At 37.3% G+C, this 13,216-nt stretch overlaps 1 long non-coding RNA gene across 2 annotated transcripts in view; it reads left to right on the forward strand.

Moving 5' to 3' along the window:
* Gm36903 overlaps positions 1–13,216 on the forward strand; it is a 62,059-nt gene that overhangs the window by 12,057 nt on the left and 36,786 nt on the right. The window lies entirely within an intron of this gene.

Below are 13,216 nucleotides of genomic sequence, written 5' to 3' on the forward strand. Positions count from 1 at the left end.
ACTACCAGCCCAGAGATGATCACATCTAAAAGGGGCCTTTCACCCTTGATCACTAAATGAGAAAATGCCTTTCAGTTGGATCTCATGGAGGCCTTTCCTCAACTGAAGCTCCTTTCTCTGTGATAACTCCAGCTGTGTCAAGTTGACACAAAACTAGTCAGTACAGCATATCATGTGAGTTCTTTTGTGATTGGGTTACCTCACTCAGGATGATATCCTCCAGGTCCATCCATTTGCCTAAGAATTTCATAAATTCATTGTTTTTAATAGCTGAGTAGTACTCCATTGTGTAAATGTACCACATTTTCTGTATCCATTCCTTTGTTGAGGGACATCTGGGTTCTTTCCAGCTTCTGGCTATTATAAATAAGGCTGCTATGAACATAATGGAGCATGTGTCCTTATTACCAGTTGGAACATCTACTGGGTATATGCCCAGGAGAGGTATTGCTGGATCTTCTGTAGTACTATGTCCAATTTTCTGAGGAACCGCCAGACTGATTTCCAGAGTGGTTGTACAAGTCTGCAATCCCACCAGCAATGGAGGAGTGTTCCTCTTTCTCCAAATCTTCGCCAGCATCTGCTGTCACCTGAATTTTTGATCTTAGCCATTCTGACTGGTGTGAGGTAGAATCTCAGGGTTGTTTTGATTTGCATTTCCCTGATAATTAAGGATGTTGAAATTTTTTTCAGGTGCTTCTCAGCCATTCGGTATTTTCAGTTGAGAATTTTTTTGTTTAGCTCTGTGACACATGCACTTAGTGATAAGTGGATATTAGCCCACAAACTTAGAATACCCATGATATAATTTGCAAAACACATGAAACTCAAGAAGAAGGAAGACCAAACTGTGGATACTTCGTCCCTCCTTAGAATGGGGAAAAAAATACCCATCGAAGGAGTTACAGAGACTAAGTTTGGAGCTGAGACAGAAGGAAGGACCATCCAGAGACTGTGCCACCTGGGGATCCATCCCATATACAACCACCATACACAGACACTATTGCATATGTCAGCAAGATTTTGGTGACATGACCCTGATATAGCTGTCTTTTGTGAGGCTATGCCAGTGCCTGGCAAATACAGAAGTGGATGCTCACAGTCATCTATTGGATGTAACACAGGGCCCCCAGTGGAGGAGTTAGGGAAAGTACCCAAGGAGCTGAAGGGGTCTGCAACCCTATGGGAGGAACAGCAATATGAAATAACCAGTACTACCTGAGCTTGTATCTCTAGCTGCATATGCAGCAGACGATGGATGGCCTAGTCAGCCATCATTGGGAGGAGAGGCCCTGGTCTTGCAAAGTTTATATGCCTAAGTACAGGGGAACACCAGGGCCAAGAAGTGGGAGTGGGTGAGTTGGTGAGCAGGGCAGGGTGAGGGTATAGGGGACTTTCGGGATAACATTTGAAATGTAATTGAAGAAAATATCTAATAAAATTGTTAAAAACAAAACAAAACAAAACAACAACAAAAAATTGGTATACAAAGCTAAACAAAGAATTCTCAACAGAGGAATCTCGAATGGCCAAGAAGCATTGACAGAAATATTTAACATTTTGTCATAAGGGAAATGCAAATTAAAACAACTCTGAGGTTCCATTTTACACCTCTCACATTATCTGAGATCAAAAGTTCAAGTGACAGCATATTTTGGTGAGGATATGGAGTGGGTGGTGGAGGGAGGGATTTTTTTGTTTGTTTGTTTGTTTTTTTGAGACAGGGTTTCTCTGTGTAGCCCTGGATGTCCTGGAACTCATTCTGTAGACCAGGCTGGCCTCGAACTCAGAAATCCTCCTGTCTCTGCCTCCCAAGTGCTGGGATTAAAGGCGAGTGTCACCACTGTCCGGCTATGTTTGTTGTTTTATTTTTATTTTTTTGGTTTGGAGGGAGGGATTTGTAAGAGCAGGACTGGGGGAAAAAGAGGAAGGGGCTGCAGTTGGGATGAAAAATGAATAAAAATATTATTGAAAAATATTTATGAATTAAATTACATATAAAAATAAACAAGCATATGCAGCTCATTAGTGGGAAAACTTGTATTCATCTTTAACTAACAGTAAAATTATAAGTACACCAAAGGATTTTGAAATGAACTTCCTTTTGATTAATTATCAATAATCATTGTTTGACTTGTATAGCCATTTTATATACCTGTATACAGGATAGCCTGAATGCCTTTCATGTAAACATGAATCACAAGTGAAAAACATTTTAGAAGACTTTTGTGTGGTTGAGTGGCAGCTATTAATTGTGCACTTCAAATTTGCAAGAAAAAGAGCATGTTGAATGTTTACAAGAGACAGAAATATAATAGTTAGAGGTAAGGCATGAAGATATCTTGTTTAAGTCATTATAAAGTGTATGCATGCCACAAAATATTCCACTCTACTCACAATATGCATAATTAGTTAAAATCAGTACTAAGGAAAGGCTAGTATTACTGCAACTGGGATGAAAAATGAATAAAAATATTATTGAAAAAAGTCACTAAATTGGTATTCCTTCCTTTGCTGGTGGATGAAATGCTAAAACTGCTTAAAATATTTTTAGTAATACTGAAAGACACACTAATGATGCAGTAATATCCAATAGGCACTGGGCTGTATCATTAAGAATATAAGGATATGCATAACAGCTACACCCAGAGATGAAAACATACATAATCTAAATGTTGAACAGCAATACAAGAAATAGATATTCTTATAGTAGAATCTGTACAGAATATAAAGGAGCTCATGAGTCCTAGACATGAACAGATTTCAAAAATATAATAAAAAATAAAGTACTTCAGATAAAATACAGATCAGTTGTGCCTATAGAGAGGTTGACAACAAGAAGCATAAGTACTGAGTGTGGTCATCTTTGAAAGAGAAAAACTACTGCCTGAGAAGGACCATAGTGATATTTCAGAATCCTGGAAATTTTAATCTATATTTATTTTAGTAATCATACAAATCTGTGTTCATTTGTATGTGTGACTGTGTATAAAATAATTACATGTACACCAGAGATTCCTGTACTTTATTAATAGAAATCCATTACAATCATTTTTTAAAGAACATATAAAGTTGCTGGATAACATATTTGGTTTTCATGAGTAGAATTTGTGTGTGTGTGTGTGTATGTTCAAATGTCCCCCCGTTATTCTTATTCACACCTTTGTTAAGTCACTTTATCTCTAGACTCTGGCAATTCAAATACTGTTCATAAGGTCAGCTCTCATGGGTACAAATCCTGGCTCTGCAAATAACAAGATGCGCAGCATTGACATTACTGCCACAACAATAGCAAAACAGAGCTGATGAATTCTAAGGCTTTTGCCAACATTAATGTTGTAAATTCTATGATATAAATTCACACTAATCATCCCACATAAAGAAACCCAGCATTAAAACCTAAGGAAAGATGTATGAACAGAGTATAATTTTAATGATGGCTACCTAAGAGTTCCTGAGGTCTACATGAAATGAATTCAATGATCTCTATTATGCATAGATATTCTTTGAGTGGAAATTTATTAAAATATGGTAACAAATGAAGCTATTAGCAGTGATGAAAGGATGAAATGAGATTTTAGTTTTGGTTTGTTAGTTACTACACTCATCTTCATTAAGAATAAGTAGAAGTTTTGGATTACCTCACTCAGGATGATATTTTCTAGTTCCATACGTATACCTGAAAAATTTCATGATGTTCTTATATTCAATAGCTGAGTGGTATTCCATTGTGAAAATGAGCCACATTTTCTTTATCTCTCCTTCTGTTGAGAGACCGCTGGCTTGTTTCTAGCTTTTATAAATAAATCTTCTATAAACATAGTCGAACAAGTATCCTTGTGGTATGGTAGAGCGTAGTTTGGGTATATGCTCAAGAGTGGTATATTGGGGCTTGAGGTATAGTTTCCAATTTTCTGAGAAATCATGGGATTGATTTCCAGAGTAGTTGTACATGGCTGAACTCCCATCATCAGTGGAGGAACTTTCCTCTTCTCTAAATCATCACCAGCATGCACTGCCATTTGAGTTTTTTATCTTAGCTATTCTAACAGGTGGAAGATGGAATCTCAAGAGTTGTATGACTTGCATTTCCCTGAGGACAAAGGACATTGAATATTTCTTTAAGTGCTTCTTGGCCATTCTAGATTTCATTCCTTTCTTGAGAACACTCTGTTTAGCTCTGTATCTCATTTTTTAAGGAATTGGGGGGCAGGTAATTTTGGGGGGCTTTTTATATATCTTGGATATTAGTGCTCTGTCAGCTGTTAGGATTGGTGAAGATCTTTTCCCATTCTGTAGGTTGCAGTTTTGTCTAACTGAGGGTGTCCTTTGCCTCACAGTGCCTTGGATTCTGAGTTATTGGTCCGTCTTACCGTCTTAATGTCAGTACCAGACAGTTTTTTATTACTATTGATCTGTTGTAAAGCTTGAGAGCGGCTATGGTGGTACTTCGAGAAGTTCTTTTTTGTACAGGGTCGTTTTTAACCTATCCTGTGCTTTTTCTTTTTTCTTTTTTTTTCAAATGTAGTAGAGAGTTGTTATTTCTAGGTGTGTGAAGCATTATATTAGAATTTGGATGGGGATTGCGCTGAATCTGTAGATTACTTTTGGTAATAAGGTCATTTGTACTATGTTAATCCTACTGATCCATGAGCATGGGAGACCTTTCCATCTTCTGATATCTTCCTCAACTTCTTCAGAGACTTGAAGTTCTTCTCATACAGAATTTGCACTTTCTTGGTTAGAGTCACACCAAGATCTTTTATATTATTTGTAACTATGGTGAAGGGTGTTGTTTCCCCAATTCCATTCTCATCCTGTTTATTGTTAGTATGAAAGAGGGCTACTGATTTTTTTCAGTTGGATTTGTATCTAGTCACTTTGTTGAAGGTGTTTATTAGCTGTAGGAGTTCTCTGGAGGAAATTTGGGGGTAAATTACATATACTATCATATCATCTGCAAATAGTGATATTCTGACTTCTTCCTTTCTGATTTGTATCTCCTTGATCTTTCTTTACTTGTCTTATTGGTCTGGATGTAAATTTAATTCCTCCACTCAATAAATTGGGAGAGAGTAGGCAGCTTTGTCTTGTCCCTGATTTTAGTGTAATTGCCTTATCTCTCTCTCCATTTAATTTCATTTTTGCTATTGGTTTGCCATTTATTTTCTTTATTGTATTTAAGATGTGTCTTCTATCTCTGATATCTCCACTACTTTTAACATGAATGGGTGTTGAATTTTGTCAAAGGCCTTTTCAGCATCTAATTAGATGATCATGTGACTTTTTTCTTTTAGCTTGTTTAGATGGTAGATTATGTTGATGGATTTGTGTATGTTGAACCATCCCTGCATCCCTGGGATAAAGCCTACTTGATCATGATGGATTTTTTCTTTTTAATGTGTTCTTGGATTTGGTTTGTGAGTATTTTATTGTGAGTATAAGAGCAATTGGTCTGAAGTTCCCTTTTTTGTGGAGTCTGTGTGGTTTAGGTATCAGGGTGACTGTCACCTCATAAAATGAGTTTGGCAATGTTCCTTCTGCTTTCACTTTGTGTAGTAGTTTCAAGAGTATTGGCATTAGCGCTTCTATGAAAGTCTAGAAGAATTCTGTGCTAAAACCATCTGGCCCTGGGCTGTTTTTGGTTTGGAGACTTTTAATGACTGCTTAAATTTCTTTAGGAGTTATAGGGCTATTTAATAGTTTAACTGATCTTGATTTAACTTTGGTAAGTGTTATCTATCAAGAAAATCATCCATTTCATTTAGATTTTCCAATTTTGTGGATTACAGTCTTTTGAAGACCTAATGATTCTTGAATTTCCTCAGTATCTATTTTTATATCTCCCTTTTCATTTCTAATTCTGTTAATTTGGATACAGTCTCTGTGTCTTTTAGTTAGTTTGGCTAATTTTGTATCTATCTTGTTAATTTTCTCAAAGTACCAGATCTTGGTTTCATTGATTTTTTCTATTGTTCTTTTTGTTTCTAATTTATTTATTTCAGCTCTGAATTTAACTATGCCCAGCAATCTACTGCTTTTGCATGTGTCTGCCTTTTTTTTTTTATTTAGAACTTTCAGGCGTACTTTAAAATTCCTAGTATATTATCTCTCCAATTTGTTTATGAAGGGAATTAGTGCTATGAACTTTTCTCTTAGCACTACTGTTGTTATGTTCCATAAATTTGGGGTGTTTTGCCTTCATGTTCATTGAATTCCAGAAAGTCTTTATTTTTTTTAATAATTTCTTCCATGACCGGTTATTGAATAGAGAGTTATTCAGTCTCCATGAATCTCTAGGATTTCTGTTGTTTCTGTTGTTGTTGATGTGAAGCCTTAGTCCATTATGGTCTGATTATATACAAGGGATTATTTCAATTTCCTTTATCTGTTGAGACTTCCTTTGTGAAGGACTATATCCCAGTTTTGGAGAAGGTTCCATTACATATATATATATATATATGTATATGTATTTGTTGAGTGAAATGTTCTATAGATAGTTGCTAGGTTGCTAGGCCTATTTGATTCATAAAGTCTGTTAGCTTATTTCAGCTTATTTCTCTGTTTAGTTTTTATCTTGATCTGTCAGCTGGTGAGTATAGGACGTTGAAGACTACCCTTATTAATGTGTGAGGTTCTATGTGTGATTTAAGCTTTAGTAATGTTTCTTTTATGAATGTGGGTACCCTTGTATTCAGGGAACAGATATTCAGAATTGAGATGTAGTCTTTGTGGATTTTTCCTTTGATGAGTATAAAGTGTCTTCCCCTTCTCTTTTAGTTACTTTTTGGTTGAAAGTCTATTAATGGCCATTTAAGTCTATTAATGAAAGATATTAATGACAAATGATTGTTATTTTGATGTTGTTGTTGTTGTTGGTGGTGGTGGTGATGCTGGTGGTGCTGGTGCTGGTAGTAGTGTGTGTGTGTGTCCCTTAGTTTGTTTTTGCTGGTATGGAATTATTTATTTCCTGTGTTTTCTTGGGTGTAGTTATCTTCCTTGGATTGGAGTTTTTCTTCTAGTATTTTCTGTAGACTGGATTTATGGATAGCTGTTTAAATTAGGTTTTATCTTAGAGTATCTTGGTTTCTCAATCTATGTTGATTGAGAGTTTTGCTGGATATAGTAGTCTAGGTTGGCATTCGTGTTTTCCAAGAGGCTATAAGACACCTGTCCAGGCTCTACTATATTTAGAGTCTCTATTAAGAAGTCACATGTAATTTTGATAGGTCTTCCTTTGCATGTTACTTGGCCTTTTCCTCTTGTAGTTTTTAATATACTTTCTTAGTACTGTAGATTTAGTGTTTTAATTATTGTGTGGCAAGAGCATTTTCTTTTCTTGTCCTATCTAATTGGTGTTCTTTATGCTTCTTATATGTTTATAGGTATGTTTCTTTAGGTTGGGGAAAGTTCCTTTTAAGATCTTGTTGAAAATATTTTTGGGTCCTTGGAACTAGGATTCTTCACCTTCTTCTATTCCTATTATTTTCAGGTAAGGTCTTTTCAAATATCCCATATTTCATGGGTGTTTTATGTCAGAAACTTTTTAAATTTAATATAATCTTTGACAGATATATCAAGTTCTTCTATTGTTTCTTTTATGCCTGAGATTCTCTTTTCCATCTCTGTTTGGCAGTGGCTGTGGGGGATTAAAAGGAGTGGGAGGAAACCCACATCCTGCCAGAGTTCCAGTGCTCTGGGCGGGTAGACACAGAAGACTGTTGCATGCTTTCCACGTGGATCTGGATGTTGTGTCTGGCTGTGGTAAGCCAGGAATCCAAGCTCACTGGGGGGGTGGGGGTGTACAAGGGGCAGTCCTAGGTCTCTAGGACTATCGGAGGCCAGAGATAACAGGTTCTCAGTCTTGGGCATCCCTTACTGGATACCACAGTAGAGCTGAGAACAAAGTGAGGGCCCCAGGGGCAGCTCGGTCAGCCCCGAGGCCAAAGGGAGGAGAGGACATGGGGTGGTTCCCATGCAGGCGAGAGTCCTTGGTCTGGTCTGTGGCTGGAGTGCAGGAAGGTTAGATGGGCCTCTTTAGGGGAAAGCCTATCCCATCATTCAAGCACAGTGAGCCTTGATGAGCAGAGGCAGTCTATGGTTTCAGAACTTATTGTAGAAAGGCAGGGAGAAAGAGTGAAGGTAGAAAGAGAGAGAGAAGCTGGCCATGGCCAGATGGAGAGAGAGGGGAAGGGAGAGAGAGAAGGAGGGCTAGAGAGGAGAGTAATGGTGAGAGCTTAAAGAGAGCAAGGAGGGACCAAGCAGTCCCTTTTATAGAGGGCTGGGCTATCAGGCAACTGTGTGGACGAGCCTACCTGGCTATAGTCAGATAACTGTGGGGTTGGAGTCTAGCCAGAATGCCAGAAGCTTCGGACATTGTCTGTGTGTCTTATAGTCACAGATTTATGGAGTTGGGGGTTCTGTGGTGTCAGGCACCTGTCTCTAGAAATGTGGCTCACTGTTCTATCCCTTGTAGAATTTTCTACCGGGTTGCTGGAGCAAGCCTCATTCAACCAAAATAGGCTGCCTTTCACTGCTCCACAACTCCCCTTTTCTTTTTCTTTTTTTTAAAGGAGAGAGGTCATTGGAGTGACTCATTTGTGGTAAGAATTTAGGGTGGAGGTGGAAGTATCAGAAGAAAATGTATAGGCTAGAGGAGTAACACTACTAAGTCAGAGTAGTAAGGAGGGTTAAGGGTAAGGATTGGGAAGGCAAGAGATTATACAATCAATTAATTGTTCTATGGGTAATACAATTTGATGGTAATAACCTCAATTTTGAATAGCAATTAATTAATCTATATAGACGTTATGTTTTCCTTACTATCATGTAACTTTCCCCAAGTTCAGCAGCCATTTGGCTTTGGCAAGAGAGTTCATCTGTAGCTGGAAGGTCCCAAGTCTGTCTTCTGTAGGGGTCAGTGCATGTCTCTGGATCTCAGTGCATGGCTCATAGTTCCATATCTGTAGAGTTTTCTACTGGGTCGTCAGAGCAAGCCTCATTCAACCAACATAGGCTGCCTTTCACGGCCTCACACATCTCTTTTATTCCATTGACGATGCTTGTTCCTGTTGTTCCTGTTCTTTTTCCTGGATCTTCTGTCTTCAGATTCCCTCAGTTTGCATTTTCTTTATTTCTTCTATTTCTATTTTCAAATCTTGAACAGTTTTATTCATTTTCTATTGAATTTACTTGTTTTTTCTCTTTTTTTCTTTAAGGGATTTGTTTCCTTTGTAAGGACCTTTATCTATTTGATTGTATTTTTCTGTATTTCTTTAAGGGATGTATTCATTTCTTCTTTTAGAACCTCTATCAACTTTATGAGATTGGATTTAGAGTCATTTTCTTCTGGTTCAGTAATGTTAGGATATCCAGGGCATACTGTGGTAGGATAGCTGTGATCTGAAGGTGACATATGCCCCTGGATTTTGTTAGTTGTGTTATTACTCTGGCCTTTAGTCATCTGGTTGTTCTTGGCTATTCGTGATGTAGCAGGTATTGGGAAGGCAGGCCTAGCTTGGATGTTCCTGGTGCAGCAGGCCTCTGGTGGGGACCCTTGGACTGGACAATGGAAGTCAGAGGCAGTGCACATCTCACAGCATCTGGGCATTTCCCTGGGGACACAGCAGGCTTGAGATATGTAGAGAGAGAGGACCTGACCTGTTTGTTTTTGGTGTTGCAGGCCTTGTGAAGGTGAGCAGAGAGCTGTCTGGTCCATGGAGTTCCATGGAGACAGCATGATGCTCAGGGTAGTTGCCCCAGAATAGGGGAAATGCTAGAGCAGTGAGGCAGGAGTGGACAAGTTGGTGGAGGAGCACCCTCATAAGGCAAAGGGGAGGGTAGAAAGTGGGTATGAGATGGAGGATTGTGGAAGGGTAACCGGAAATGGGAATATCATTTGAAATGTAAATAAATAAAAAATGATTTAAAAAAACCTGAAATGTTACTGGGGGGGGTGGTTTCCATCTATAAAAGAATAAAAATAGATCCATATCTCTCATCTTGTACCAAAATTAATTAACAATGGATCACAGACCTTAATGTAGGACCTGAAACTAAAACTGATAGAAACACATGGAAAACAACTCAAAATGGTCACAGGCAAAGAATTCCTGAATAGACTCTACTAGCATAGAAAGAAATTCCAAGAAATAAAAAAATGGCATACACGATATTAAAAATGCTACTACATGTATACACAACAACAATAATTAAAAAAAAGAGATCATGAATTTGAGAGGGAACAAGGGGCAGCATATAAAGGATTGAAGAGAGAAATACAGGAAAAATATTTTAACTTTAAAAATTGAAAATTAAAAATGTGTAGTCTATGAGAGAAGATCTATTTTCAATAAAAATAATGAAAAAAGAAAACTAAAAATATGAGAAATTAATGATTTGCTGACTTATGTGAGATAAAAATCTATATTAATTAAAAAAAATCTCCTACTTTCTGGCTCACTTAGCTTGCTTCCTTATGTATCCTAGGAACACCTACTCATAGATGCCATCACACAAAGTGGGGTCCCTTCTATGCCAAGAAAATTCTGCAACAGACTTGCTTACAGGCCAGTCTGATCTAGATTTCTTTTTCCAATTGAGGTTGCCTGACAACTTACCATATAATTATTGTATGTGTCAAGTTGACACAAAACTAACCAGAACATGGTGTGAAAAGGTACATGCTATGCAAACCAGAGTACATCCCTTTTTGAGATGTTTTCTGCAGGCTTTTTTTTTTAATAGCAGTGAGAAAAATAACTAATACAAATGTGTTAGGGAAATATAAACTTCTTATATCAGGGTGTTCTATGTCTTCTAAGAGAAGAGATTTTTCTGGTAACTATTCAGTTAAGTAAGATTTTTTCCAATATTATTGCAATCATTTTATTATCAATTATAATTTATTATAATAATATGATAAAATAAATAAGTAATTAATTTATTTAATAATTATTAAATTTAAAAAGCCATTAACTATTTAATTTTTTACATCTCTATCACTACTCTCTTTATTGCTGCCCTCCTCACAGGGCCCCTTCTCCCATGCCCTGCTCTTTCTTTCCTGAGAGGGTGGGTAAGGTCCCTCTGGGTATTCATCCACCCTGGTGCATCTATACAGGTTTAGGTGCATCCTCTCCACTGATGCTGGACAGGGCAGTCCTGTTGGGAAACATTCCACAGACAGGCAACAATTAGGGACAGGCCCCACTCTAGTTATTGGAGGACCTACATGGAGACTGAATTGCACATCTGCTAAATATATGCAGAGGACCTCGGTCCAACCCTTTTATACTATTTTGTTGGTGGCTCAGTTTCCAACAACTTCTAAGGGTCAAGGTTAGTTGACTCTGTTGGTCCTCTTATGGAGTTCCTATCCCCTTCAGGGTCTTCACTCCATCCCCCCAACTCTTCTGTAAAAGCCTCCTACCTCTGTCCACAGTTTGGCTGTGGGTATCTGCACCTGTTTCAGTCAGCAGCTGGGTAGAACCTCTCAGAGGACAATTATGCTAGACTCCTGTCTACAACTATAACAGAAAAATAGAAGAGTTTTGATCTTAACCATTCTGGTTGGTGTAAGGTGGAATCTCAGTGTTCTGTTTTGATTTGCATTTCCCTGATGACTAAGGACTTTGAACACTTCTTTAAGTGCTTCTAAGCCATTCAAGATTCTTCTGCTGAGAATTCTCTGTTTAGCTCTGTACCTCATTTTTAATTGGGTTATTTGGTTTGTTGGATTTTACCTCCTTGAGTTCTTTATATATTTTGGATATTAGCCCTCTCTCTGATGTGGGGCTAGTGAAGATTTCTTCCTATTCTGTTTACTGCTGTTTTTTCCTATTGACAATCTATTTTGCCTTACAGAAGATTTTTAGTTTCATGAGGTTTCATTTACTAATTTTTGACCTTAGAGCTTTAGCCATTGATTTTCTGTTCAGGAAATTGTTTCCTGAATCAATGAGTCAGGTATTTCCCCCCATCTCTTCTATTAGATTTAGTGTATCTTGTTTTATATCAAAGTTCTTGATCCACTTGAAGTTGAGTTTGGTGCAGGGTGATAAATATGGATTTATTTGCATTTTCCATGTGTAGACATCCAGTTAGACCAGCACCATTTGTTGTAGATGCTTCCTTTTTTTCCACTTCATGGTTTGGGCTTCTTTGTCAAGAATCAATTGCCCATAGGTGTGTGGATTTATTTCTGGGTCTTTGATTTGATTCCATTGATCAACTTGTCTGTTTCTGTACCAATACCATTTTTTTTAATTATTGCTCTGTAGTACAGCTTGAGATCAGGGATGGTGATTCCTCCAAATTTTATTTATTGTTCAGGATTGTTTTAGCTATCCTGTTTTTCTTTTTTCCATAGGAAGTCGGAAATTGATCTCTCAAGATCTGTAAAAAATGTGTTGGCATTTTGATTTGAATTATATTGAATCTATCATTTCCTTTTGGTAGGATGGCCATTTTCACTATTAATCCTACCAATCCATGAGCATCAAAGAGCTTTCCATCTTCTGATATATTCTCTATTCTCTTTTATTTTTGAAATTCCCATAATGTAAACATTTATTCTGCTAATACTCTAGCTATGAAATTGTGAGCTGTCTTTAACTTATTCCTTCCTTTTTCTTCTCGTTTTGATCGGAAAATATTAAGGTTTCTATCTTTAAATTAAATATTCTTTCTTCTGCTTGAACTAGTCTGTTTAGGCAAAGCTTATACAAACCTTTTTATTGTCGTTTTTGAGTTCTTCAGCTCTAAGATCTTAAATTTTGTTTCTTACAAATAATTTTCTGTGTTAGATTGTTATTCAGATCATGGACTTTTTGTTTCATTGTTTATGATTTTGTTAAATTGTCTTTTTTAAACTCTTTTTATCTCAGCAACTATTCTAAAGATCATTATTTTGAGTTTCTATTTGGCATCTAATTTTGTTTGGGTTTGCACACAGTAGGGGGTGCTCTAGTCACTGGAGTAGTACTATGCACCTTTAGTAGCATCAGGCTTCCTTCCTTTTTTGTTTTTCTTGTGTCCTTCCAATGGCATCTCCATTACTAGTAGATCCATCCCATCTTTCAAACTTAATACATTGATATTCCTGAAAAATCTTTCAGCTGCCACTGAGCCTTGGTGTTCTTACTTGGAAAGCTCTGATGCCTCTGGTTCCTAGAAGATTTGATTATATAGTTTTTGTGCAATTGGGTTTTGGTGT

This window comes from Mus musculus, chromosome 16 (assembly GCF_000001635.26).
Source record: "Mus musculus strain C57BL/6J chromosome 16, GRCm38.p6 C57BL/6J".
NCBI lineage: Eukaryota > Metazoa > Chordata > Mammalia > Rodentia > Muridae > Mus > Mus musculus.